Source organism: Pleurodeles waltl, chromosome 1_2 (genome assembly GCF_031143425.1).
Source record: "Pleurodeles waltl isolate 20211129_DDA chromosome 1_2, aPleWal1.hap1.20221129, whole genome shotgun sequence".
NCBI classification, from domain to species: Eukaryota; Metazoa; Chordata; class Amphibia; order Caudata; family Salamandridae; genus Pleurodeles; species Pleurodeles waltl.
The window spans coordinates 186,948,671-186,974,809 of NC_090437.1; positions in this window are offsets into that span (position 1 = coordinate 186,948,671).

Sequence of the window (26,139 nt, forward strand, 5' to 3'; positions counted from 1 at the left end):
CCAGGAGTATAATTGGACAACGCTGCCTTATGCATCCTTGGTACCTCAGGAAGATCCACTATGTGTTCGTTTGAAAGCTTTGCACAGTTACCTTATTAGTGGAGGATTAGAAGGAACAGTTCATGCTTGTATGATTTTTTCTCTCTTCGTAAGCGTCCCTTTTTCTAAAACGAGCTGCTTTCGTACGTTTCATATATTTACTTAAAGCATAATGATGACTGTCGCTCCTTCAGTGTGGGTTAATTGAATTCTTTTAATATATGTGAAGGTTATTCGCATCTAATAAGTCACACTAGCTGTAATGAATATAAGGTGCAATGGAAGATAGTAGGAAAAACTGCGAGTGCAGGATCTGTGGTGCCTTAGCCGAAATTACTTTTTCCAACTTCCATATTTGATGTGTCTAACTGCGTAGTAGCACCCAATGCACAGCAAATCTTAGGCGACAGCTGAATATTAGGTTAATGTGTATTTATTTGATTTATCTTATTTGTAGGGCACAGCCACAGTCGAGGGGGCAGCAGGGTGGCTTATGTTAAGCATTTCAATTTCAGAAAACTTTGACATCAGATGCAGTAACTATGGTTCCAATGTACTAAGTCCATTCGCAAACAATTGTTTAAAACTGCTCATCGACTTTTTGAGAACTAACGAATATTAATTAGGCCTGTGGTTGGCTAAAAACACAGCGGCGATGACCTGCATGGAACAGCAGACCACCACCCATTTGTTTTCATTCTCTAATGAAAAATGTTTTTTTTTTTTTAAGCAGACCGGGTTGCCTAAAGGAACCGGTGCGACTTAAAAAAAAACATAAAAGTTTTCTGTTTGGGAAAACATCAGTGAGGCAAGCCACTAGTCCCGTTCGTGACTCAGTTATCACCTCATGTGAGGAAATTTGTAAATGGTCAGTGGTTTGCAACTACAATTACGTTAATCGATCATTGATACATACCATACCTAATCACAATTTGAAATTTCCGTTTCACAACCCCGTCCAAAATTGAGATGAGGTATGATTCACAAAACCCATTTTACAAGTCAGAGAAACTTCACTGACTTGTTAAATGGATTGTGTACATTGGAAATAGTTATTTTGAGGTTGAGCGCGTAAGCGCTCTGACATGTTGTAATCTATCTGTGGGCTTTTAACAACGCCAACCGCACGTCCTTCACTATCACTGGCTCATGGGCTTACCTTTCAAAATTCCTTTATCATCATTGGTAAATGCTTTATGCTTGTCCCTCCTTGGGACAGTTTTGTTACCGCTTTGGCCATCGACCTTGTTACATGGATAATTGCACGTTTGCCGATCCGTTTGACTGGGAGTGAACTTCTTTTTCCTTTTTTGTCTCTCTTTTGCACTCACGCTCATGTCAACCGTGGCCCTTTAAAATGGCTTGCTTATGTCAACTGTTTTACTTTTCATTTTCAATTTAAGTGGCAAGAAAAGTCCAGCTAGGAATTTATTAGCTCTAACTCTAGCAAACGCGAGACCCACTGCATTGCAAATGCTTGTTGCAGTTGCAAATACTACGGACCCAATTAAAAAAGGTAAACATAGACGTTTGGTCTAAACTTAGACCAAACGTCTACGTTTAGGACTTTGGGAATTCACAAAGAGCATTTAGAGTAGTATCCTGAGGTCTGCACTCAGGGTGGGCTCTCCGGGGTTTACAACTGCTAAATTGCCTAGTACATATGGCCCTATATTTAAGGGCAATTGGTATAACTAGGACCAAGCTACCTGTGGGAGAATGCTGTGGTAGAAAGTGGTTGAAAATATAGGTGTCACCCAAGTTAGAGAGAGTAGATAAACGAAGAGATATATTTTACAGCTCATTTGTACCATGACGTTCACACCAAACACAAGTTTTGTAGTTTTGTTATGCTACTGAGATGTTTTAGATGCAAACATACCAACAGTGTGGAGCCAGGTCTGGCACATTGTGATACTTCACCTTATCTTTTCATTCAATGTCTTTCTTAGTTTGAAATCTGATTTTAGCAATTTCCCCACATCATTCTGCTTATGGATAAAACCATGCTTATCAAAAACTACAGTTTTCTTGCCAGTTGCTCCAACCAACGTTTAGTGTATTAGCAATGAGAAAACACTGTCGTTTTCTAGTGGGAAGAAGAACATCAGATTTGGCTTGTGCAAAATGACTGTTTCATTAGGAGTAACGTTGATACACTACCTAGTGGTTCAGTGTTATTTAATTTAAACACTACTCACATTATTCGTGGTTTGTTTATTGATTAGAAGTGTGTTTACCCAAGATTTCCACTGTTTACTTATCAGTGTCACAGGAGTGTATGTGTTCTTTTGTGGAGAATACTCCAGTAAAAGTCTGAGCTTAAGCACACATAGGGCCTGATTACAACTTTGGCGAGGGGGTTAATCCGTCCCAAATGTAACGGAAATCCCGCCCACCGTATTACGAGTTCGATAGGATATAATGGACTCGTAATACGGCGGGCGGGATATCAGTCACATTTGGGACAGATTAACCCCCTCCGAGAAAGTTGTAATCAGGCCCATAATGTTGATCACTGACATTTTGGAGCTGATGCTGGGTTGCAGGAAAGTGTGGGATAGCTGAAAATTGGAGGGAAAACTGTTATGTGACAAGGGTTGACCCAAAAAAGGGGAAGAGATCCAAAGGTGCTTTCGTACACGCAGCCTTTGGAGTAGCTCATTTTTTAGAGTGACCCTGGTGTTGTATTTGGACTTGTTCTGAGTCCTTATTCATGCAATGTGATGTTGTGTATGGATTCCATTTAGAATGTTGAGATGGAGAGATGAGTCCACTGGAGAGCTGTCTAGCAGTTCCCTCCTCGAGTTACCATAATGCCTATAAGAAATAAAGAATTATTAGTCACTTGTGCCTTGTGAGGATCTCTGTTTCACCTGGTTCTCGAAGTCATATCCTGAGAGAGATCCCTGGTTCCGGATTCTTCAAATATGTTCCAGTTAACCAATCTCCCTTCTTCAGTGAAATTGCTACTGAATGAAAGATGGACCCTGAGGTAAGAAGTGTCTTGGCAACCTGCTGTGATTCCATAGCACCAGCAATGAGGTAACGTAGTATTCTCCTTGTTTTACTGAGCTCCTCAAAGAAAAGTCAAGTTACACAGCTAAAAATGAAGAATGCGTGTAAGAAGGGACACACGATGAGGCTTGTCGTTTGTTTTTAGATAGGAACCCTGTTACAAATAGAAAATCAGCACACAAGATCCTGGTCGAGAAAACCCAACAAGTTTTCTGGTCTGAGTTGTAATAGGGATATGAAGTCTAGAAGTTTATAATACTCCCACATGGTAAGAGTTCCACTTAAAGAAGAAATCATTTTGCTTTCTCAATATGCTTAAACTCGTTTTATCACATGATTTACGTTGAGTTTTTATGTGGAATGTTAGATTTCAGATGTATTTGTTAAGTAGAAATAAAGGTGTGGCTTTAGACTATCAAGTGGGTTATGGAGTTATTCTGTAATATCAGGGCCAATGTATTCAGGACAAAACTATCGACAGGTAAGAATATATTTTCTATTCCGATCTCACATATCTGTATCTTGACAATATATATTGCCTACTGGCGGTCACAATAGACAGTTAGAAGTAAGTCTGGTTTTTCATAGATAGAGTGTTTTTGGTTTGCTAATAACTTTGGCCCCATTTGATGTATCTTCGCAAAACTTTCTTTCAAAAAAGTTTATTCACCTCACCTGCTTCCTAGAACGTTTTGTGGTGATCTGTCAAGCAGGGTCTGAAATAAAAAGGGGGGGGGCAAAACATAAAATCCTCATGCATATTCTGCAGAAGTCTTTAGGCATCGCTACAGCACAAACTGCTCAATGGAATTACATCAACTTCAGCAGGAAGCTAGATCTTGGTCCGCAGGTTGTGCTTTTTGTGATTTGTTGTAAATCCATTCAAGTAGTTTTTGAGAAATTAAGGATAGAAAGAAATTACAAATTTGCCCAGTTGGGCTTGCAAAAGTCCTGTGAGCCTCCTGCAAGAACATAAATAAAAAAATGGAGCTATATGATTGGTCAATAGATTCTTTTTTACCATGAGCCTTCACGCTTTCACAGAGCAATAGGCTCCCGCAAGTCCCACAATAGGGAGTGCTCTGATTGTCTGGCTGCTGGAATGTTAGAAATGAAATGGCTGCCATTACTGTTTACTGTGAAAAATGTGAGGTGTTGTGGAAATAAAGTATAAAAGCTATATAAGGCGGAACCAGAAAGGCCTGCTGCCCCCGCTAGATTTAGAGTGGAGGTGTTTAAGGTATAATTACTGTGAGGATAATAAATGTATATTGTTTTTAACTAATTGTTATGATCTCACAGGACTCTCGCAGGATTCTGAACAGTAAACATAAGTAGATGAGTTTCACTATACATTTTATTAGTAGGAATGGCTATTGTAGTGCTTGTTTTTGAGAGAAAGTGTGTAAGAGATTAGTGCTGTGATGAGTAGATGGTTAATTCTTATTTTCCCAAAAATGTATGATCTCGCAAGCACCTTGCAAACCCGCATTGGAAAGTTACGGGGTCTGCCACGAGGCGTTTACAATCTGGCAAGAGCCTTGCGCAATCGTATTGGGGAAAGTTTAAAAAAAGGGCCAAGATTGAACCAATAGATACCATTTCTTTGACATAGTTGAAGAAAAGCTGTAATGTGATTGGGTGCAGAACCAGAGATAGCTCAGTTGGTCCTTGGTGCTTTAGAGCATGAGAAAGTCTGTTTGAGTTGTTCTCAGCAGGTGTCTTCATCTGTATTTAAGAAACAACTTCAAGTACAGGTATTTCATAATATGGTTTATGAACTTTGTTGTGAAGTGTCAGTAAGAGTACTAATGTTGGTAAACATTTTAAACCATATTTACAAAGTGAAAAGCTAATTGGGGAGGTGTATATGTGTCAATATAGCTTTTGAGAGGTACACATTACAATGCACAGAGGGGTGAGCAAGGTTTACAGATTGTGTTAAAAAATGACATTTTTAAACTGTATAAACTTTTAAGTAAAGGAAGTACTGTTTCTTCTATTCTAAAAAGCTCTACTGTTCTCATGAACCTCATTGTAGATATATTTTAGTCATAAGAGATGTTTGAGTGGTGATATTGCTATTTCTAAAGTGAATCACTGTGGCAAGTGTTAGCAGAGGTGTGTAAAGATGATTGTGTTACTTTAGAAACTGTTATGGAAGCAGAGTCTATGGCATGTTATAATTTAACTGTCAAAATATGAATATATACTGATTGAGGGTGTGACATTTTTAGGAGAAAGGATTAACAAGTTACTGGTGCACTAAATATAAATATGTGATTGCGGGTGAATGTCTAGTGAAGGCTGGACAATATAGTGATGTATCACTTATCAATTTTTTATCAGTACGTAATTTGTATCTTTTTATTTTGTCATTTTTAGGAGGAAAATGTAAACTTGTCTTTCAGGAAATAATTCTCTGTTTACATTAGCCGCAAAAAGAGCCTTGTTAAGAAGCAGGATTATTGTCTTTACCAGCAGTGAGTACCTGAGCAGGCACAGTGTAACCAGATTGAAAAGATGTGGAAGCACACGAAGAGCCCTGCAGTTCAGCAGCACTTGGCATCTGTGCCCTAGCTCTCCTTTGCTGAGACTTTATTGTGAGCTGGCCCGGCATACCAAAGCCTCTTTGCCAAGTTGAGATAGCTCAGGTGGTGCATCTACACCTGGCTGTTCATTATAATGTGATGAAGACATTATACACCAGCGAAGTTGGCTGTTTTGTTTGTGTTATAGTTGTTGATATAGATTGTTAAAATAGTAGTTGTATTTTTGTAATGTTAAATTGTTTTCTTTTATTGTAATAAAATGTTTACAGTTACTTTTGATTTTTTGCTTAATACGTATTACAAATTTAATTTTTATTATAGTATTGCAATATTGAGCAAAAGTGTCAGTTCTATCTTCAGTGACTGTAAATATGCTTCTTCGTGTACCTGTATCTACATGGGTCTATGTTAAGCTGGGACCTAGCGCTCTTCATAATGGAAGATACATGACTACAAGTCCCAGAATTCAAAGACAAATGGTGGACTGTAGCTTTTAGTCATGTATTTATCTGGGAAAACTTGACAGTGCTGTCTTCAATGTCTGTGGAGATATTCCAAACTAAAAAGCACACATTTGAATCTTATGATACTGCGCACCTTTAAATGTGTGTGTGTATAGTGTCAGTTTGATGTAAGGTGTGAAAAATGCATTTTGTGAACTTCATATATTCTAATTGAATAAGTATACACAAAGCATTGACCTTTTGGTATTGATAAGAAAACAGAAGAACAGCAGCAAATGCCACAAAGCCCAAAAGCACTCTCAAGTACCCGCACTGGGGTCTTGCCAATGCAAGGGGCTGAACACATGCACAGACTTTCAAACTGAACGCACACATACACTTAAACACACACTAAGTCCCATGAGCAAACATACATACACACACACACAGTCGCACACACACACACACACAGACAGTCACACAGCCATACACATGCAGTCCCTAGCCCACAACACATAAACGTACCTGGGGCTGACTTCAACATGAGTACATGCTCTTTGTCTGTAAGGCAGGCCCATGATCTCCAACTCCACCATCTGTCTGCAGCATACCAGAGGCAGGTGCACAAGATTCCATCCAATCAGAAGCCGGAATAGGGTTGAATGTATAGAGGTAGACCTTTTTTGTATTCCACCTTCAGATAAGGCAAGAGGCTGTGTGATTGACAAGCCCTGAAGTTCCATTATCTGACATACTGCACTGCTTAATGCTATTGCAGCATGTCAGATATGTATTGTGTCTGTATAAGGCCTGACTGTAACAGCCCACTCCTGATACATGTGCAATACAGCTAGTGGAGCCCGCTTCTGCTGGCAAGGTAAGATTACAGCTTTTACACGCAAACAAATGATCCATGAGATTGTTTGTTTTCATGTAGAGGCTGTAACATGCCAAGCAATACTGGCAGAATGTGCCCCCTATAGGCAGACACCACTAATAATCTGACTCACCTACGTTGCTTAAGGGTGACATAAAAATTGTGTTGCCAAATTTAAATTACTTGGTTGCAATTTTTATTGATGCTAAAGTGTATTGCTTGCATTGTTTCTGAGATTTCCTCTGTGGGTGTACTTCACTGGTAAACAATTTACACCGCAGTGGCAGGTCCAGAGGGTGGGCGGTTCGAGGACAGTATTAACCTCATATCATGAGGCAATGTGTCCCATAAATAATATTCAAAACAGTATTTCAAATGTTGTCATTAAGGAAAGTCCTAACTCAAAAGGTGAGTGCTTAAGCGGAATTTTGAAAACATGAAGGTTTATTGCAAAATTCAAAAGTACAATACAAAATAGTCAAAAGTGCAGATTCGTCAAAAAGCGAATTAAAATGCATAAAAGCATTGCCATGAAGGCTCTGAATATTAGAAACCTTTCAGATTAACAGGCAAAACAGGAACTAGACTAAGAGGCTCATTTCGACTTTGGCAGTCCCACCACAGGAATACCAGAGGAGTGGGGTGGACTCCACCACCATGGCGGTGGCCTCTCCCCTGCCCTATTACAGTGTTCCTGCCGGTCTGATGGGCAGGAACATTGCAATACAGCATTCCTGCCAGTCAGTTTGGCAGGAACAGTGCTGCGAGAAAGTACTCGGCTCCCTTAAATGAGACGAGTGCAATCTTGTAACACAGAGGGGGTTGACCAGCACCATAGGAATGTGCACTGTCTGCAAAGCACACAGTGCGCATTCATATGGTGCTGGGCAGGGGGAGCCCTGCATTGCCCATGCTATGGGCAGTAAAGGAGCCCCCCTATGGTCGCAAGCACACCCTCACCGCCAGCCTTTCTATGTCTCTGTGGAAAGGCTGGCCGTGCTGGGAGTTGTAATCAGCCAGGTGGTGCTGATTTCAGTGCCGCCCTTTTGAGTACTACTCTGATGGCCGTCATGCTGTCGGGAACCAGGTTCCTGGTGGGGACGGCAGTCCCCCGGCACATCCACCTGCCAGGGTTGTAATTAGGTGGTCGGACCACACGGAGTGTGGCAGTCCGACAGTCAAAGCAAGTGTGGGGGTCCTTGGACTGCCACACTTGTGATGAGGCCCCAAATCTCAAATGTACACCAAAATCAGTAACATGTCAGGCAGCATCCCTAGTAGAAGGCAAAGTGTCTCTGGCTCACCCCAGATTCAAAGGTTTATATTGCCATATTCTCTACATGAAAGCATTGAGGCTGCAAAATCATCATGGTGTGATCAAAGAATTACAATTTCAACAAATCACTCTACAGCATTATGTATCGTCATATAACTCTATCACTTTAGCACTAACCCACTACATGAATATTGATTTGGTCCTCTGACCAAATGTTGTCCAAAGGTGTCAGAACAAACTAGTTACATTAATAACAGTGAACCATTGTGAAAGAACGCAATACTGCATGCAGGCGGCAGGTTCTTGACAAAATGTAATTAAAAGTCTAGCAGGCTTTCTTCACCAACGGTGTCATTCAAATATAAACACATCTACCTGTGGCTGCCCATAGTGTCAGGCAGGAATATAAACAGAGAATAAACATGATGATATGACATCCATTTTGGAAAAAATGGTGTTAGGGTCTAACAGAGACCTAGTGAGCCAGGAAAACATACGTTAACAGGTCATGGCAATTTCTTTTCAATAGTAATAGTATGATGTCAGCATACACCTGTGAATTCAAGTGTAGATTAATTGCTCTGCACACTATTAACACTACACATTTTGATTTACACATGCAAAATCACTAACATCTCCATAATTCCAAAATCTATAGCCAATGGTGCTAAATGACCATTGCTCTATGAGGGAAAGCTACGTTAACGTCACAGAACCTTAAAGAAAAGAGGAATGTGAAAGTTATGAAACAGCAACGCTATCATACGAGTCCTGGAAGACCATAGCCAAACAGAGTAGCTGAATGAAACTTCTTGTTAGAGAGTCTCAGTCGGCGAACCACACTTTGTGATTCCAAAAATAGGCATGTTCATGATATTGCTGCACCTGCCCACAACCAATGTCTTCCCAAATGGGAAACATTTTTTTAAAGCAGGTCTTGTGTATTTATGGACACGAGCTGCTTTAAAAAAATGTTTCCTGTTTGGGAATGCAAATGTAGTAATGGAGGTCTGCTATGCCTTGCATGCAGCCTATCCCTGCTTTGTCAGACAATCACAGTGGGATCGCGCATTTGCAACCTGCTTAATCATTATTCATTAGGCACGTCATTTCAGGACTCCCTGAGAATGAAGAATTTGCACTATGACTAACAGTAGATACCTCACATCCCAAATTGCATTCCCAGTCACAAACCAGTTGCTGTGTAAATTACATTGCATTTAGTTTGCACACGCCCCGCAGGATGATGCCAACTGTCACCTCTGCTAAAAAGGCAGGGTCTGTAGTATAAAGCACAAGCTAGGGAATATTCGGTATTGCTGTAAAGAGTCTGACACCAAGACTGCGGAAGACAGTGAGAAAAAAACTATCAAGGCTGAATTGGGCATTTTGGCAAAACGTAATCAAGGACGGAGATAAATTGTTTGAAAAGTCTGGTAAGGTGTGCCTGAAAGTACAAAGATGGCTTCTGTTAGTGCGACCTTTAAAAAGTAAGTTTAATGGGGATAACTCATTGCCACGTGGAGAAGGCTCACAAATGGTAGAGTAAGCTAATGCGGACAGGCGAAAGACAAGAGTGCAGAGAACAAGGAGTCACCTGTAACAGCTGGACGGGTGGTGCACACAACCTATCATGCCACATTTACCTGTTGCGCATTACACTTGATGATGAATCATGGTGACCTGGTCACCTCAGCATTTTACAGCAGAACAATAGAAGCATCCGATGAAGATAATGAAGCCTCACTGTAACTTATCTCACACAGGCCTCAATTTACAACAAGCATTAGCTAAGCCAATAGGTATCTCCTATACAAGAGCTACTGGCAATGTGTTTTGTCATGTTGTACACTAGTGTGGCTGCTGTCCAGCATGGCTAAAAGTTAGTGGCTTGGAGTGTCAGTGTGGAGTGGGAGAGTACAGTGTCATAGAGTGGATTTGTTGGAGTGTCATAGAGTGGATTTGTTGGAGTGTCACAGAGGGGAGTAGAGTTGAGTAGAGGGGAGTAGAGTTTAATGGTTTGTTGTGGAGAATGTCATAGAGTGGAGTGGGTGGAATAGGGTGGAGTGGGTTGGAGTGGATTAAAGTAGTGAGGTGGTTTGGATTGGAGTAGAGTGGGGTGGATTGGATTAGGATAGAGTGGGGTGGATTGAGTCGGACAGTTGGTGTGGGATGGATTGGATTGGGGTGGATTGAAATGGAGTGGGTTAGATTGAAATGGGGTGAGGTGGATTGGATTGGGGTGGATTTGTTTGGGGTAGGCTAGAGTGAATTGGAGTGGGTGGTTTGGATTGGAGTGGTAGGGCTGGGATGGGGTGGAATGTATTGGAGTGGGGTGGGGTGGATTAGATTGGACTGGAGGGGGATGAATTGGATAGAAACAGGGTGGATTGGATTCACTGGATTGGAGTGGAGTGGATTGGATTGGAGTGTAGTGGATTGGACTGGAGTGGGGGTAGAGTGGATTGCAGTGGGGTAGATTGAATTGGATTGGATTAGATTGGATTGGATTGGAGTGGGGTGAGTTAGATTGGATTGGTTTGGACAGGATTAGATTGGATTAGAGTGGATTGGATTAGAGGGTACATTGGATTGGAGTGGACTGAAGTGGGGTAGGGTGGGTTGGATTAGAGTGGGATAAACTGGGTGGATTGGAGTAGCGTATGGTGGATTTGAGTGAGTGAGGTGGATTGGAGAGTGGTGGGGGAGTGGAGTGGGATGGATTGATTGCAGTGGGGTGGATTGAAATGGGGTGGAATGGATTGAAATGGGGTGTGGTGGGCTGCAGTGAGATGAATTGGATGGGAGTTGGGTGGGGTGGGGTGGATTGGAGTGGGGTATGTTGGATTGGATTGGGGTGCATTGGAGTGGGGTGGAGTGAGGTGGATTGTACTGAGGTGGAGTGCATTGAATTGGAGTAGGGTGGATGAGTTGGACTGGAGTGGGGTAGAGTGACCTGGAATTGGTAGTGTGGTTTGTAGTGGGGTGGATTGGAGTGGAGTGGATTGGAGTGGCATGGAGGATTGGATTGGGGTGGGGTGGATTGCAGTGGGGTAGGCTGGATGGATTGGTTTGTAGTGTGGTGAACTGAACTGGTATAGGGTGGGGGTATGGGACTGGGGTAGGGTGGAACAGATTGGAGTAAAGTGGGGTGGTTTTGGAGTGTGGTAGATTGAAGTGAGGTGGATTGGAGTGAGGTGGAATGGAGTGGATTGAAATGAGGTGGGCGGGTGGATTGGGGTGGGTTGACTGGAGGGGTGAATTTAATTGGAGTGGGGTGGAGTGAATTAGATTGGGGTGGATTGGATATGGGTGGATTTGACTGGAGTGGAGTGAACTATAGTGGGATGGGGTGGGTTGGATTGGATTGGAGTGGGATAGAGGGGGGTGGATTGGAGTAGAGTATGCTGGATTGGAGTGAGTGGGGTGAGATGGATTGGATTGGAGTGGGGTGGATTGAAGTGGAGTGGAATGGATTGAAATGGGGTGGGGTGGGCTGCAGTAGGATGGCTTAGATAGGGGTGGGGCGGACTGGAGTGGGGTGTGTTGGATTGGATTGGGGTGGATTTGAGTGGGTTGGATTGTGCTGAGGTGGAGTACACTGGAGTGGGATGGATGGATTGGATTGGAGTGGGGGTTGACTGAACTGGGATGGGTGGGGTGGTTTGTAATGAGGTGATTCGAGTGTAGTGGATTGGAGTACCTTGGGGATTGGGGTGGATTGGATTGGGGTGGATTGAAGTGGGGTAGTCTGGATGGATTGGAGTGCTGAAGACTGAATTGGGATGGGTGGGGTGGTGTGGAATGGATTGGGGTAGAGTGGGACAGATTGTAGTAAAGTGGGGTGGTTTGGAGTGTGGTAGATTGGAGTGGGGTGGATTGGAGTGAGGTGGAGCGAAGTGGATTGAATAGGGGTGGATTGATTGGTGTGAGTTGGATTGGGGTGTGGTGGATTAAAGTGAGGTAGATTGCACTGAGGTGAAGTGCATTGGATTGGTGTGAGGTGAATTGTATTCCATGAGGTGAATTGGATTAGAGTGGATATCTCAGGTCGGGATGGATCAGATTGTGTTTCGGTGGGTTGGGTTGAGTGGGGTGGACTGGTTTGAGTGGGGTGGTGTAAGGTGGGGTGGATTAGGGTGGGTGTGTGGGGTGGGATGGGGTGGATTGGATTGTATGTGGTGGATTGGATTGGAGTGAGGTGGATTGTGTTAGAGTAGGGCCGGGTGAATTGGAGTAGGATGGGTTGGGTTGGAGTAGAGTGGGATGGTTTGGAGTGGGGTGGGTTGGACTACAGTGGGGTGGATTGGGGTGTGGTTGATTGGGGTGAGGTGTATTATATTGGAGTGAGTAGATTGGACGGGGTTGGATTGGGGTGGATTTCATTGGTTTGGGGTGGATTGGATTGATGTGGGGTGGATTGTGGTGGATTGGAGTGAGGTGAATTGGGATGTAGAGGGGTGGAATGGATTTTAGTTGGGCGAATTGGAGTGAGGCAGATTGTTTTGGATTGGAGTGGGTTGTTTGGGATTGAAGGTGAGAGTGGGGCAGATTGTTTTGTATTAAAGTGGGGCAGATTGGAGTGTGGCCGATTAAAATGGATTGGAGTGGGGCAGATTGGAGTGGGCGGATTTGAGTGGGGGACAGATTGTTTTGGATTGGAGTAGGGCAAACTAGAGTGGGGCAGATTGTTTTGGATTGGAGTGGGTTGTTTGGGATTGAAGATGAGAGTGAGTCGGATTGTTTTGCATAAAACTGGGTCAGATTGGAGTGGGGCTAATTAAAATAGATTGGAGTAGGGCAGATTGGAGTGGGGTGGATTTGAGTGAGACAGATTGTTTTAGATTGGAGTGGGGCAGACTATAGTGGGGCAGATTGTTTTCGACTGGAGTGTGGCAAATGGGAGTGGGGCAGATTGGACTGGGAAGGTTATATTAGGGTGGATTGGAGTGGGGTGGATTGGGATGGAGTGAGATGGATTGAATTGGGGTGAGATGGATTGGATTGGAGTGGGGCATATTACTTTGGGTTGGACTGGGGCAAATTGGAGTGGGTGGATTGGAGTGGAACAGACTGTTTTGAACTGTAGTGGGGTGGACTGGAGTGGGGCGGATTGTTTTAGATTAAGGCAGATTGTTGTGGATTGGAGTGGGGTCAACTGGAGTGGGGCACATTACAAAGGGGTGGCTTGGGAAGATTGAAGTGATGGTGGGTTAGAGTGGATTAGAGTGAGTGATTTGGATTGAAGTGGGGTTGATTGGTCTTGTGTGAGGTGGAGTGGAGTGGGGTGGATTGGAGGGGGTGGATTGGGCTGTACTGAACAATTACGTGTTAAAGCATCATTTCAGAAATTCCACATAATAAAGAAACAATGTTGCTTTGCAATATTTAGTACAAGATAACCGTCAGCTTTTGAGAACAGCACCCACAAGCAAAAATAAAAGAAAAGATGAGTGCAAAGTGAGAAAAGACGACTTGGCAAAATAAAAGAAAGCTAGCTACAAAAAATAAAATGTTGCTTATTTTGTTTGTCCTGCTGGCCACGTTTTTGTCAGTCACAAGCCTTCTGTTTGCAGGGCAACAGATGTTAAAAAGAACAAAATAGTACTGAAATCACTACAGGAGCAGCGGATGAGCACTTATTAAGTTGAATCAATCAATGCTTGGTCTCTGCTCCTTGGACAGGACGACAATGATGCTAGGCCTGCAGTGATGAATTATGAGACTGTAAAGAAGAGTGCCAGGCAAGCCAACAAATGGTAAGCGACAGACGGGCTCCAAGCCCTTTACTGTACATAACAGGGTCTCGCAAGCAAGACACATGCGCTAGTGCATGCACTCACAGGCACGGCCCTAAAAAAAGTGGTAACTTTACAAGTCATGCACTTATGACAATGAGATTGTGTGACATTGCTACTTTTTTTTTTTTGTTGAGATTAACAATATTAGTTGGTCTACAGAGTAGCACCTATAAAATGCCTCAACAAGTGACCAACATATTTTCTGCTGATGATAAATCAGTTGATTGGTAGTAAGTGTCAACGTGTATAGGAACAGCTTTTTACTTTTTTTCACATTTTCCAAGTAAAAAATTATTTTCTCACCCCATCTCAAGACATGGTAGTAATAGGTAATTTTTCATACTCAAGTTACACACCTTAATTCTGCATTTTGGACAACCAGAAGGGCATAAAACCCCACTTGCAATGTTTCCGAATACCCCAGTTAGATAACTTTGTGTGCGTTAACCACATTTCAGTTGGCCTCTTCTCATCTCCTTCCAAGAGAGCAGCAATATTCCTACTCCTACATTTACTATAAAAGTAAATCATACCTTCTTGCGAATTTTCCATGTCCTGTAGAGTTAATTGTTGACAGGCCTCGATTAGATTCTCTGAAGGTGGACTGTCATTTGAAACTGTAATGTTCTCTCCTTTGGTGCCCACAAAAACAACTTGAGAGTGGGCATGTACTTGAGATGGGACCCAAAGACACTTTGACCATCACACCACAAAAAATAAATTCTGTGTCTCAAAACGATACAGCCGCTAAGAGGCACACATCAGACAGGGAGAGAATGGGAAAGATTAACTTAGATTGCACTGTTCTCACTACTAAAGTCAATATGCATCTGCAACCAATTTTCACACATCAGAGTAAACTTCTGTAAGGCAAACACACTTCAAAGACATCAAAGCAGCAGAGTAATTGTGATTTAAATATATAATAACATTTAATACAAAGAAGGTAAACATGTATTCACGCTGAGTGGTTTGATGGCACGTGCGACGAGTACCAACTCCAATTATCACATTGCTGCGCATGAAGCAAACATTAACATAGCAAAATATAGAAATAACACCCAGTAAAAATAATATAGGAGTAACACTTTTTATGATCAGAAGCTACAGACTGCATTACTAAGAGCAACGTGTGCTATCCAACCACTTTTATTTTGTAGCTCATTTCACCATTAAGCCTGGTACTAGTAGATTAAGCTATCTGATTATGTGCAAGACTGCAAGTAAAAGAAATTAAGCTTGAAAAACAACAGCTTCCCACCGATCACAGGGGCAATCCATCTAACACAAGCCACTTGGTCAAAATAGAAATCCCAGCAGACACTGATTAATAAGAGACATTTCTACAATAACATTACCTAAAAAGGTGTTTATAGAATAACATTGAACACAAATATTTTTTCTAGTGTTTCAATTTTAATATCAATTACCTGGTTGGGTAATTCTTGTGTTCACTAAGAAAACAGCATAGGTGGTTTATTTAAACTCATGGTTTATGACACATCAACTTCCAAGTCACAAAAGGCCACCCACCCCCTTTAGCAGAGTACAGTCAGCAATATCTAGACATCCCTGTTTGCTACAGGCGATCTCTCTGCCTTTAGTGCTGGACTGAATGCAGAGCATGAGTTTTTTACCTCTTTGTATTATTTTTTGTTTTACACAAGGAAACTCTCAAGATAGGAGCCTGTGTAGAACAGAAAATCAATGGCCATGACATGCTAGGAATCTTCTCCCTACATGTGTGGGCAATTGTAATTTCCCTGCTCTCACCACCATGTGTGGCATGAAATTTCAATGATGGCTGTCCCACCCTAAATAGGATAAGGTTACTGTCACGGTGACATGGTGGTCCAGCGGTCTAGAGGCAGCCAAGTGAAGCATTACCACTGACAGGAACCTCTGTGGCTTCACTATTGGAAAAATGTCAGTCCAATAGTCTAAATGATGTAGGGGGACTGCAGGTTTTGATGGGATGAGAGAACTGCCAAATTATGGTAGCTCTCCCATGCCACCAAAGTGTAAATGATGTCCTAAATCCTATATCATCTATGAAATTGAGTGAGCAAGTAGGTGAGTAGAATAGTGATCAAGCAAGTGATGAAGTGATTGATTGAATAGGTGGGTGAGTGAGTAAGTGATTGGATGATTGGCAGTGACTGCGTAAATGAACGAGTGTGTTGGTGACTGTGAAGCTAACTAACTTAGTGTATGAGGGTATTAATGTATGACTGAAAGAATAGATGAATGAATTAGAATTCAGAGAATAAGACTCTGTCGATAGGTCCTTTTCTAAATTCAGAGGTTACTCCTTAATCTATTTCAATTGTTCAGAGTCAAAAGGGAAGCAGGGGCAGAACTTACAAGAACACCAATGAAGAATGGGAAAGGAACTAACAATCAGGTCACGACAAGCAGGCAAATGGAATACCATAGCAACATAGTGCATATGTCAAGTGGAAATAGTTTTGGGTTGCAAGTGGAAAATACAATCTATTAGGTCCACTGGAGAAATGAACTGAACCGGGGCTCCAAAACGGGAAAATAGAGGTTTTTAAATATATCCTTTGTCAATAGTCCTTGTTTAGTTTAGTGTACTATGGTTCCTGATTATAAATGGAAGACTTCAAGTACTGTTCTAGGTTACAAATCGAGATGAGTGTTGTCTAGGGCTCTTGACCAGCCCATTTTGTAACCAATGCACACATACTAGGTGTACCTCCTCACTTTTTCAGGTGCTGCCTTTTTCTTTTTTAAGTAAAAATTCCACAAGAGTGCATTTGCTTTCTAGCTGTCTCATTCATGTACTTCTCTCCCCTCTTGGTGTCATCTTCCATTCCCCCTTGCGCACCCTCCATCATCTAGGTTCTTTTACAGTCCCTCCCATACACCTTCTTTTCTTGGTTCATTTCCCCTGGCCCATCCCACCGTTCCCCCGCTGTTGTTCGTTTGCGTCTCTGTGTGCTTTCCCAAACACCCCCGCCTACTCTGCATTGTGCATGTGCTTGCCCTAACCCCTACCGCCCACCCTCTGCTGTCCTTGTGCTTGCCATAGCCCCTCCCTCCAGCCCTACATAGTCCATGTTCTGCTGTAGCCCCTACTGCCCACCCTCTGTTGGGCGTGTACTTGCCCTAGCCCTTCCTGCCTACACTCTGTTTTCTGTGTGCTCCCCAGCCCCTCCCTTTCACCCTCCATTGTCCATGTGCTTCCCAAACCATTCTCGACTGTTTTCTCACCCTCCCACTTTTTTCTCTACTGCCCTCCCTCCCTCCCTCTCTCCCTCTGTGTTGCCTCACCCCCAACCTACATCCCCGTTTATTTGGGGAGTGAGTTGAGAGATGGGGCATGGGGGAGTGGACAGGCAAAATAAGATGAGGGAGTACACAGCTAAAGAAATTTCAAAAAACTTTATGATGAGGCAAAAGCTAATTCTCTCTTTTTTTTAAAAAAAAGTACACTACCTTTAGCAGTGTCATAGCAATTTTTTAAAAATTATTTTTCATCTTGCTGCAGGCAAGACCTATTGCCTTTCCCAATGCCTGTTTAATTGCATCTTTGATGTTTATTTTTCATTGCCTCTTTTGTGGGCGCTACTGCAAACATTCCTCAACTTATTCCCAAACGCCCCCTCTTTTAAGTATTAATCATGCCTACAGCAGGTAGTATGGAAATAACATTTATTTTTATTTTGAGGCTTCCATACACATAGTTAACATGGTTTCATATCTCGATCCTATCAGAAAAACTCCAGATGAAAAATATGAACGTAAGCAGTATTCATGACGAAGTTATACTACGAGCATTGCAGTGCCCTGCCTTGTTTACCTATCTGATTGTTTAAGGTGCTTTTTATTAAACCTTTTAGCTGCTGGGCCTCCCCCCCGTACTGAGCCCTTTTTTGGCTATTTGGGGTAGTTCACGTTTAGGCCCTCATAACGTTTTGTCCACCTAAGCTATCCACGCCAAATTTGCGTCCTTTTTTTCCAACATCGGATGGATTCTAAAAGTACCCAGAGTTTGTGGGTCCCCTGGAGGAGACCAAGAAATTAGCCAAAATACAGCTAACATTTCGGTTTTTTTCTGAAAAAAGGGCTTCAGAAGAAAGCATGTGCTTTTTTCCCTGAAACTTGCATCAACAAAGGGTTTGCGGTGCTGAAATCACCATCTTCCCAGCTTTCAGGAACAGGGAGACTTGAATCAGAAAACCACATTTTTCAACACAATTTTGGCATTTTACTAGGACATACCCCATTTTTACTATTTTGTATGCTTCCAGCCTCCTTCCAGTTAGTGACAGAAATGGGTGTGAAACCAATTTTGGATCCTGGACAGCTAAACATTTTTGAAACGTAAACAAAATTCTGAATTCAGCAAGGGGTCATTTGTGTAGATCCTTCAAGGTTTTTCTGCAGAAAGTAACACATAAAATAAAAATATATGGGCATTGAGGTGAAAAAAGAGCCATGTCCAGCCAAGTTTTCTTCTATAACTATTTTCCAGCTATGGCAGATTTTTTTAAAGCAATATACCGTTATGTCTGCAGGACTCTTCTGGTTGTGGAGATATATAGAGCTTGTAGGTTCATCAAGAACCCTAGGTACCCAGAGCTAATAAATGTGCTGCACCTTGCAATGGGTTTTCATCGTCTACCGGGCATACAACAATTAATTTGGTGAAATATAGCGATTAAAAAAGTAGATATAAAGGAAACCTTCGTATTTTCAAAATGGGCACAAGATAAGATGTTAAGAAACAGTGGTTATTTGTACATCTCTGTATTCTGGGGTACCCATGCTAGTGTGAATTATAGGACATTTCTCAAATAGACTTCTTTTTTAGACACTGTCTTCCATTTGGAAGGAAAAAATGTAGAGAAGACAATGTGCAATAACACTATTCTGTGTTCCCCCAAGTCTCCCGATAAAAATGGTACTTCACTTGTGTGGGTAGGCCTAGTGCCCGCAACAGGAAATGCAACATGGACACATCACATTTTTACATTGAAATCTGAGATTTTTTTGGGAAAGTGCCTAGCTGTGGATTTTGGCCCCCAGCTCTGCCGGCACCTAGGGAAACCTACCAAACCTGTGCATTTTTGAAAAACAGACACCTAGGGGAATCCAGGATGGGGTGAATAGTGGGGCTCCCACCAGGTTCTGTTACCCAGAATCCTTTGCAAACCTCAGAATTTGGTAAAAAACACTTTTCCCTCAGATTTCGGTGATAGAAAGTTCTGGAATCTGATAGGAGCCACAAACTTCCTTCCACCCAGCGTTCCTCAAAGTCTCCCGATAAAAATGGTACCTCACGTGTGTGGGTAGGCCTAGTGCCCGTGACATGAAATGCCCCACAACACAACGTGGACACATCACATTTTCCCAAAGAAAACTGACCTGTTTTTTGCAAAGTGCCAAGCTGTGGATTTTGTCCTCTAGCTCTGCTGGCACTTAGGGAAACCTAGCAAACCTATATGTTTTTTAAAACGAGACACCGAGGGAAATTCAGAATGGGGTGGCTTGTGGGGCTCTCACCAGGTTCTGTTACCCAGAATCCTTTGCAAACCTGAAATTTTGGAAAAAAACACACTTTTTCCTCCAATTTCAGTGATGGAAAGTTCTGGAATCTGATAGGAGCCACAAATTTCCTGCCACCCAGCATTCCCCCAAGTCTGCCGTTAAAAATGGTACCTCACTTGTGCGGGTAGGCCTGGTGCCTGCGTCAGGAAATGCCCCAGAACGCAACATGGACACATCAAATTTTTACATTGAAAACCTATGTGTTTTTTGGAGAGTGCCTAGCTGTGGATTTTGGTCTCTAGCTCAGCTGGTACCTAAGAAAACCTACCAAACTTGTGCATTTCTGAAAACTAGACACCTAGGGGAACCCAGGATGAGGTAACTGGTGTTGCTCTCACCAGGTTCCGTTACCCAGAATCCTTTGCAATCCTCAAAGTTTGGCAAAAAACACTTTTTCCTCATATTTCGGTGACAGAAAGTTCTGGAATCTGAGAGGAGCCACAAATTTCCTTCCACCGAGCATTCCCCCAAGTCTCCCGATAAAAATGGTACCTCACTTGTGTGGGTAGGCCTAGTGCCCGTGTCAGGAATGGATCACACAACGGTCAATGCAAGTCCTTACATGAGGGCCTGGGGTGATCCATTCCTGATGCAGGCACTAGGTACAGGCACTCAAGTGGGTAGCGTTTTTATCAGGGCAGGTGGGAAAAAAACTCTGGATGGTAGGAATTTTGTGGATCCCAGCATATTCCTGTAGTTTGTGTGACAGAAATTCAAGAAAAAATAGAGTTTTTATTCAACATTTCATCTTTGCAGGGTATTCTAGATAAGAAACTTTGGGAAATCCACACAAGATACACCTCTGTAGACTCCCCCGGGTGTCTAATTTCCAGAAATGTCTAGTTTTGGTAGGTTTCCCTATATGGCCGCCGAGCCCGAAACCAAAAAGGCAGGTGTCTGCCTTACAAAACCAGGTTGTTTTGTGATAGATAATTTTGATGTCTCCACAATACAATTTGGGCTGTGAAATTTGGGGCTGAACTTTCTCTGTGGTTGCCGCCACATGCAACTGCTCTTTGGGTTGGGCTTACCCACTAATGTCCCGCTGCACAGAGTGTGTTTGCAAAGGGACAGCAGGACTGTCCTCTTCAACTCCCTCAGAATCACTGGAAGAGGAGTTGTCTGAAAAATGGCTCCCAGAGTCTGCACCATTGTCCTATTCCTCACATGCTGTCTCAGTCTCTGATCCTACATCGGAGCTGCCCTCCGTAACCTGAGTTAGGGCTCGAGCAGCAGCCATCCAACGAGACGCCATCTCTGCTACTGGCTAAACTCTGGCTCTAAAATACTAGCCTATGTGGACAGTCACAAAATTGCTGGTGGGTGTGTGTGTGTAATGTGTGCAACAGTAAAGGTCAGTCACTTTACCTTCGCTTCTTCCCTCAATCCGCACATTCTCTCAAGACACAAAAAAAAAAAAAAAAGACACACTATTACTTCACTTTGACGCATACCAATCATCACAGTCTTTAGCGCCTCTGGCGCCCAGTCCAACAATCATTATTGGTGCTCCCACTCCCATGACTTCCTCCTCGGATTCCCTCACTACCACCTAGCAAAAGTGCCCTTCATCTCTCCATAGCCCCCCTCGCACATAAATTTCAGTTGTGTTATAGCACAGGTAATGGCTGGCTTTACTAATCCACTCAGCTACTTACGTAAAATACAGATTTGATCTTTGCAGTAGGTATATAAATCTTCTGCGCTACTTTATGGCATCAAAACTGCCACTAGACAAAAGTCAGAGCCTTTTGCAGCAGAAAGATTATCACAAGAGTTACTTGACTTTTTTATTGCTGCCTAAAAGCTACAGTTGAAACTCGTCTGTTTAAGTATGTGCATTGCTTTGAAGATGCAAGCTGCTACTGCAACAGAAGTAGATCACTTTTATATGTGGGTGTGGTTTTCCTGATGACCGATCGTAGCCCCCAGGGAAACCACACTCGCATTGACAAAAGTGATCTCTCCCAGTCTCTCTATATATATATCTATATAAAGAGAGAGATCTATATACAGATATACATATCTATACATATAGATATACATATAGATATAGAGCTATATGTATCTATATAGATATATCTATCTATATATATATATATATAGATATATATATATATATATGTAGATAGATAGATAGATAGATAGATAGATAGATAGATAGATAGATAGATAGATAGATAGATAGATCTATTTATATTTTTTAATAGCTGTATGGATTCCCGGGGGCCAGCAATTTTTTTTTAAATTCTTTTTTTAAAAGCCTCCAGGGTTACACTGGAATTATTTTTTTTTTAATATTCCCCCGGAGGGGGGAGGCCTGTTTTGAGAGGGGGTGATGCCCCCAAGTGAAGTCCTTGGTGTCTAGTTGGGTTTCCTAGCCCTGGATCACAGAGCAGCTGCGATCCAGGGCCAGGAAACCGTTTCAGGAAGGCCGTGTTTAAAAGGAGAATCTCCCACAGTGGCGCCCGTTTTCCCCACCGGAGTAGGAAGCAGCCTTACCTTCTGCTTCCTGCTCTGGTGGGGAAAACAAGTGTGACACCAGCGTGCCTCGCGGTACGCTGATGTCACAAAGGGGAGGGTGGATGTCAGGGGAGACACGGAAGCTCTTCCGTGTCTCCCAGTGGTGGGTTAAATAAAAAAAACTGAGGATTTTTCAAACCCCTCCCTGGTGTTGGCTACTGGGCATGACCTGCATCAGGGAGGTAATGTGGGCATTGGCCAGTGGCCGACACCCGCATTATAGAGGTTAAAATAGCTAATCAATTAGACGCCAAGGGCCAGATGTATCAAAGGGTTTTAACCATTCTGTGTCAATGGAAAAATGCTTTGGTACATATGGCCCGAAGAGGTATATTTTCAAAGAATTCACACAATGCAGCACAGCAAGTGAAGTTGCTGCGATGTGTAAAAGGGAGAGTGCAGAACCATGCCGTATCTTAAATGTAATGGCACAGTTCTGCTCTCTCCATGCACTGGTGTTTTTCTGGCTGCCTAGCATCACCACAGGCACCCTTTTGCAATAATGCAAGGATGTCTGTGTTAAGTAAGGTCAGTATAGTTTTCGAGTAGGAAGGGGTACATTTCTGCACAAAGTAGATAAAAGGCTTATAATACCTTTCAAATGAGAAATAGGGGAATCTTTGTGTTGTTATTATCATAAAGCCAGTGCCTAATCAAATTGGTTACATTTTTACTAAAAGTTTACTGTTGGATTTGGGTTTATTAGAACTTCTACGACCCACTAAAAATAATTTGTAAGTAATTCAAGTGTTGCACGTGGTTGCACAATCCTTTTTGTTTCTGTGATACACATGGAACAAACCTTGTAAAGCATTGTGGTCAATCTTTACCATGGAGGGAGCAAAAGCTTTTGTAAAATTAAGCTGGTCCGTCGTGAAAGAGCTTTCATGCAGCAATGTGAAATAATTATTGACTTGCTGAATGTAATTTGAAAAAAATCAAAAGTTGGAATTCAGGATTAATGTGAAACTTGGCTCCCATATAGCATGCACAGCCTTTGCAATCCCATTTATTTTTGAAACTCGTCAGTCACCGAACAAATATCATTTGTAATTCAATTCCTGGTGGTACACGAATGTCTTTTTTAAGCCTTTATAAGCCAAAAGAATTTATAAACAATACTAGGGTGGCAGCTCTTGAACCACAACTCGTTAAAGAGCAAAAAGCTAAATTACAAATAAAGTACCAGCACAGCTCGCAGTACACGTCCCCTTGGCAAATGTCTCCTCTTGGAGGTTTCAAATTGAATTTATAATAGAAGAGCAGTGTTTCTAACCACCAGAAGCCTACACATTTTACATAAAACATCAAGGTGGCAGCGCAGCTACTTCAACAAAGAAAAAGGATACCAACAAAAGAATTACAAGGTTTTTTACTAAAGACTTGGGTGGCCTTTTGTGTTGCACAAAACATTGCGTTGATTTAATTATCTTAATAAACCTGTGATGTTTTCACATATTCTTTTTCTGATAAAACATCAGGCTTATGACCTCACAGAGTATGTAGAGTGGAGTCATGAGACCAACAATTGGAGCTGAGAGGCGGCTGAGGCACTAATAAATATTGTTCCTTCCTCCAGCCTCGTTTTGTTCTCATCGTTCAACTTCACATTGGCGCAATTCTATGTCAGGACCGGAAGCTCCGATTATGCTTCTCTTTCTTTACTGTAATTTGACAGCAGGAAATTACCTGCATATTGTGTGTGTTTTCTATTGCAGGACAGTACTCAGTGCCTCAGAGGCCGCGAGCGATATCGCAAGCCTTCTTCTGTGGAGCGGGAGAGATAGCGGGACACAGCCGCCATATTGGTACACCCACGATCTCCATTCTAGTCCTCCAGGACTGCAAACGAATGCACGCATACGCACAGCCACGGGCTTCATTCTAACGCAGCGACAGAGGTTTTTTGCAGCATTTGGTGGTGAGTTTCAGCGCTGTTGTGCACAAATCCATAAAAAGATAATCTCCTGTGTGCAGATTCTGTTCCCTACAACTTCAGGCATCAGAGTGTGCCCAGAGTTGTAAAATTGGCACAGGCACTGCCTAGAGTGGTGTTGCAGGTGCCTCCCTCCACCTTCTAATGAATTTACACTGAGCTTGTCAGGGTTGCACTCCACCGTTTCATTGTAGCTTTGCTACATTGGCTACATTCAGGCCCTCATTACTACCCTCTCTGTAAAGGACACTGACCGCCATGCTGACGACCGCCAACATACCGTGCCCGCAGCGGAAATTCGCTACAGGTATTATGACCGACACTTAGAAATCCTCCACAATACACAATACAGACACCCACACAAGTCCACCACACCAAAGGTCAGTGATAAACTGGCATTAGCAAAACCCACACCGTTATGCCAACAGGAATACGCCCACAGTATCACGACCCACAAATCAACGCGGCGGTCATTCAACCGCGGTAATCCATTGGCGGTACACTGTTAGACACACACTTACAAAACACAACCACATTGGACAAATCAAAATACACACACCTGATACACATACACACACCACACCCACACTCTCACACCACTATAAAACACACACACCCATTACCCACAACTCCTTACAACTACATTTTTGGAAGAAGCAGAGAGACAGAAAAGTAAAGACAACACCAGCATCCAGAGGCACATGACAACATCCCCCATACACCATCCATGCACATCAAAGAACACACCCCAACACATCACACCACACATCACATCAACCATCACCTCACACATCACCCACACCACATCATGGCACCTCAGAGACACCCCAGGTTTTTTGAGGAGGAGCTCAGGGTCATGGTGGAGGAAATCATCCGGGTAGAGCCACAGCTATTCGGATCACAGGTACAGCAGACGTCCATTGCTAGGAAGATCGAGCTATGGCAGAGAATTGTCGACAGGGTCAACGCAGTGGGACAGCATCCAAGAACACCGAATGACATCAGGAAGAGGTGGAACGACCTACAGGGGAAGGTGCGTTCCGTGGTATCCAGATACCAGGTAGCCGTACAGAGGACTGGTGGTGGACCCCGACCTTCTCCCCCACAACTAACAACATGGGAGGAGCAAGTCTTGGCGATCATGCATCCTGAGGGCCTCGCAGGAGCAGCAGGAGGACTGGACTCTGGTAAGTCATATCTTTACTATTATATCTCCCCCACCCTACCTGCATGCCATCACAAACTCCTACCCTCACACCCATCACCCCAACACCTCACAGATACCCCACTATCACAACCCACACATCCCAATACCAAGCCCTGCATGTGACAACAATGCATGGACACCCATTACAGACATGCATGGACACCCATCACCACAGCATGTCCAGTAGAGAGACTCAGCCAGAGCACACAATCACCACTTACGCAAGGGCCAAGGCGATAATGTAAGCACAGGAGTAGAGGGAAACTCACCCATTGCACAAGATGACACACACAGATACAATAACTATGCATTTACACCCCAACAGGACCCATACCCAATGTCACTGGACAGGAGGTGCCAGCCATATCCAGTCCCCCCACAGAAGAGGCCCATAGTGACAACAGCAGCTCTGCACGCCTGGATCAAGATGACCAGCCCGGCCCCTCAGGGACCTCTGGACAGTCGGTTCCTCTGCCACAGTCCCAAACCCCCAATGAACCTCCCCCCTCAGGAAACACCACCACAGCACCCACCCAGCTGGCTCGTGCCACTGACCCCAGGACACGTCAATCAGAAGTGTGTCCACCACTACAGGGACCCCAGGCAAACCCACTAACCCAGGATGATCAGGGACCTGGTGTCAGTGGGCACACGGTTCAGGGGACAGGCACAGGACAACAAGGAAGCTGGGAGGACTGCTGTGCGACAGGGGGAGGACAGGCCCAGGGAACCCACTCTCCACAAGGCACTCTCCAACATCATGGGAGCATACCACCATTCCCAGGAGACCATGGGTACGGTACTGGCCAAGTTTATGGACACCCAGCGGCTGGAGGTGGAACAGTACCTGGGGATCAGGGAGGACTTAAAGCCCATTAACACCACCCTGG